Genomic DNA, 4691 nt, shown 5'->3' on the forward strand with positions numbered 1-4691 from the left:
AGTGATCCTCGGGTCTGTTTCTTTGTCAGTACCATGCTGTTTTTATTACAGTGGCTTTGTAGTATTGTTTCAAGTTGGGGATTGTGATACCCCCTGCCATGTCTCTGTTGCCTAGAATGGCTTTTGCTATTCTAGATTTCTTCTTATTCTAAATGTATTTTGGATTGTTTTCTCAAGTTCTGTGAAGTATACTCTTGGGAATTCAATAGGGATTGCATTGAATTTGTATAGCACTGTTGGGAGTATGGCCATTTTCACTGTGTTCTTCCTACTCTGGAGCAAGGAATGTCTTTCCATTTTATTAAATCCTCTTCAAACTCTTTTTTCAGAATGCTGTAGTTTGCATTGTAGAGGTCTTTTGTCTCCTTTGTTAGACTGATTCCTAGGTATTTCATTTTTCTGGATGTTATTGTGAAAGGAATTATTTCCCTAATTTCTCTCTCAGTGACAGAATTTCTCTCAATTTCTCTGTTATTTGTGTAAAAGAAGGCTATTGATTATTGTTGTTGACATTGTATCCAGGTACTCTACTGAATCTGTCAATTAAATATAGAAATCTCTTGGTAGAGTTTTTTGTCTATGTTGTAGAGTATCATATCATTAGCAAATAATGACAGTTTCACTTCTTCCTTTCCTATCTTCATTCCTTTTATTTATTTCTCTTGTATAATTGCTGTGGCTAATGTTTCCAATATTATATTCAACAGGAGTGGTGATAGTGGATGTCTTTGTCTTGTTCCTGATTTTAGTGTAAAGATTTTCAGTTTTGACCATTTAGTATGATATTAGCTGTTGGTTTTTCATATGCTTTAACAGGTTGAATTAAAGACCATCTGTTCCAATTTTCTTCAGGGTTTTTATTTTGAATAGATTTTGAATTTTGTCAATTTTTCTGCACCTATTGAGAGAATCACATGGGTTTGTCCTTGACTCTGTTAATACAGTGTATTACATTCATTGATTTACATATGTTAAACCATCCTTGCATCCTTGGGATAAATCCAACTTGGTCAGGGTGTATGATCTTCTTGATGATCATCTGTATTCTGTTTGCAGAATCTTATTGAGGATTTTTACAACTGTGTTCATTAAGGAGATTGGCCTATAGTTCTCTTTTTTGGTTGGATCTTTCCCTGGTTTTGGAATCAAAGTAACACTTGCTTCCAGGAATAAATTTAGAAGTATTGCTTCCCTTTCAATTACATTGAAGAGTTTAAAGATTAGTGGCAATAGTTCTTCTCTAAATGTCTTGTAGAATTCAGCAGTGAAGCCAGTAGGACCCAGGTTTTTCTTTACTGGTAAATTTTTACTTACATTTTCAATATCACTGAATGTAATTGGGGTGTTTATACTTTTTATATCTTTCTCATTCAACTTTGATGTTCATATGTATCTAGGAATCTGCCCATTTCTTCTGTCACAGCATTTCAACTGAATGTTTCCTGCTATAAATAAGATCCTACTGATATGTATAACTGAATTGTCTACAGTTCTTCAAGGTAAAGTAGAATAACAGTAAATGATTGTTTAAATTTTTAAATCCAGATAAACATATGGCTTCATTATAAACATCCTATGTAGTCCACTACCAGATTATTTCCTTGACCAATTAGCACCATAAGGATGCATTCTTAACATTGTTTTGTTAAGATGAAGTACAGCAGAAAGTTAACATAGTTCAGAAATATTAAGCATATATTTTGCTATAGTTTTAAACTGTATAGTAACTATACCCTATTTATAGGTTCTGATTAACCTTTGTTACCCCAAAATTTGTTTTCAAATAATGTTTTACTATTAATTGGAATTTCAACAATTTAAAATCAAATTATTTCTGTTTTAAGGGAATAAAGGAAAATAAAATAATATGAGAAAATGAAAAAAATGGAAATAAAGTGTTTGTAAATGGGGAGGGGAGGAGGGGGTGAAGGGAGGGCAGAGACAAGGGGAAAAAAATGAGAGCCAAGACCTGTCATGTAAAGGTACAAGATCCCAGTAATGAATGTAACTGTACTGTGTACCTAGAATGTACCAATAAACTCAATAAAAAGAAAAAAATAACAAATTATTTCTGGTTTTATGTTTGCATGAAAGACTAATTTTTAAAAATCATTCAAAGTAAAAATTTCAAATAAGACCATTGGCAGATAAAAATGAAGGAAATTTTTCTAATGGAATATTTTCTTCAGTAGTTGATTTCAAACATATGTACAGAAAAGTATAACTTCATGGGGCAAGAAGACTCAAGAAGAAATTAGTTTTTAGGACCAGTTTTAAATATTTCTGTACATACCAGCATATGATCTAATTATTCATTCAACTGTTTACAGAAAAATAATAAGATTTTATTATTATCCAAAGATTCTAAATAACAGAATATGTCTAAATTTGAACTAAAGTATAATTATTTGAAGTACATAATATAAGAAATTTAAGTAATGTTTGGTTTCTTTTACTTTTGTTTCTTTCTTTTTTTTTTTTTTTTTTTTTTTTTTTTTCTAAATTTTTTTTTTTTTTTTTTTTGTACCAGAGATCGAACTCAGGTCCTTGCAATTGCAAGGCAGGTCACCGAACCGCTGAGCTAAATCCCCAGCCCTGGTTTCTTTTACTTTTAAAGTTATATAGATTTCAAACACCATGTGTCAGTAATTCTGAAAGTCAACTATAGCATGTATTAACAGTTGATGGCAGGTAGGCATTACATTTGGTATTTTGTGAAGGATAATCGTGAAAGAAAATTTTTTTTGAAAAGATAAAACATTAAATAGAAATACTATAAAGGAAAAACAAAACCTGGTCCCCCAAATAAAGGGGCTTTTAAATGAAGAGAGCAAAGTTACTCTTTACTGACAAAACTATTATCCTTATTATCAAGAATAATGTAATAACATCTAATTATTATGTATTACAATCATTATTTATAATTAACACATATAGAAAAAGACATTACATGGTGACTAAGCAATTCTGGAATAAATCCACAGAATAAGTTACAGAATGCATAAATGCTGTATAGCTAAACTGTTCGTTTTACCTGAACAAATTATCAGTAGCATATTGTTAATTTTCAAATCATGTAATAAAAATATCTTGTTGCAGTATTTTATCATTTTGCTGAATTATATTTGAGAAAAAGAACCTACCTGCCTCACCTGTTTTAATACTAGTATATTCTGAATTACATTATACAAATACATGTATAGAAACTTAAAAGTTCATAAATTTCCCACAAGGAAAGGTTATTGATTATTTAACATTGATGTGTATTTGCAAAACATTTTAACACTGCAAACATTAGAATTTTTAAGATTGGGCATGCGAAAAAAATTATACTCTACTACAGTGCTGCTGGCATCCTACACAAGGCCTCTTGGTGATGTCAATCAAATGGAGGCAGGACTTTATCAATGAATTGCTTGACATCCATCGATTCCTGGTGAGATGAACTATGCACCGTGCCTTTATAGCTTTTGAAGGTTACAGTGGCTGGATTTACCAACGATTTTAGTTTTTCAACGGTAAGGGAACCAAACATTAGGGGAACTAAAGGGTCACAATCTCCATGGCACTGGAGAATAGAAATATTTTTGTTCACACCACTGATAGGACCCTGTGAAATGAAGCCAGAAGTGGAAGCCAGAAACCAGGTGCAGTGACACCTGTCAATTTCTGCTGTGTGGTTAGAGCAGAATAAATCCCTGAGAAAATCCTCCCAAAATAAGTCTGTGAAAAGGAATGCCATTCTTCACCTCTTGTGCTATTAAAGCTTTTACATTTTCTGCTGCCTGTTTAATCCCAGGTTCATCCTCCTGAGAATCTGGTGAAAGCCCAATGATAACATTTATTAATAATTATAAATTTATATTTCCATGATTTTTCATTACATTGAAATTCTTTTTGTATATTTTGGGCTGTGGAGACCTTGGCCACAAAAGTGAGATTATGTGGTTTTGCTCCTTTTAGTATTTTAATAATATTTTAGTATTTAACTCTTGAATTAATATTAAGGTACTTTGAAGACTAGATATAATTATCTTCCAGTTATGTGCATTTCAAATATATTCGTCCAGCCTAAACATAATTTTAAAAGTATTTAGTCATGTCTTCAGGTAACGCACCTAAAGACTCCAATTATCATGATCTTTTTCTAAACTTGCTAATCTACATTTTAATAGAAGTTATAGAGAGTTATCCTGAAGTTGTAGAGAAGTTTTGCTTCCTATTAAAAGTTTTCATACACAGGATTAATACTCAAACTTTTTTATGTGATGTGAAGCAAAAATCTGCATACAAAACCAGTTTTAGTATCACTTGTTAATTTGTTCTCCTTTCTCTGTTGATTAACAATTTTGTGTCCCACAAAGTGTTCAGAAATGTGTGTCCATAGGTGGGCTCAGTCGTTAGTGGCGTGGTGATTTGACCACATGGAAGCCTACAGCTGTAGTCATCACCACTGCCTTAGGGTCTACCTCCTACGTCAACCCATTCATTCCTCTACTTGATCTTCCTTGAAACACACTTGAGTATCTATAATTTCAGATGAGTTCGGAAGGTTTCACAAAGAAAAAACGAAATTTTGATTAAAATTCCATACTTTGCACATCACTTTAGCAAAAGTCAAAATTTTCATAATGAATTATTTATTCACAAACATAGAATATGCTCAGTTTTGTCATCCTTTAGTCCTTCAA

General features: G+C 31.9%; 1 pseudogene; it reads right to left on the reverse strand.

The window, feature by feature from the left end:
- Positions 1 to 3379: 3379 nt before the first annotated feature.
- On the reverse strand, positions 3380 to 3839 carry LOC104872529 (annotated as a pseudogene).
- Positions 3840 to 4691: the final 852 nt, after the last annotated feature.

The sequence above is a fragment of the Fukomys damarensis genome, unplaced genomic scaffold (assembly GCF_012274545.1).
Source record: "Fukomys damarensis isolate Sample0158 unplaced genomic scaffold, DMR_v1.0_HiC HiC_scaffold_38, whole genome shotgun sequence".
NCBI classification, from domain to species: Eukaryota; Metazoa; Chordata; class Mammalia; order Rodentia; family Bathyergidae; genus Fukomys; species Fukomys damarensis.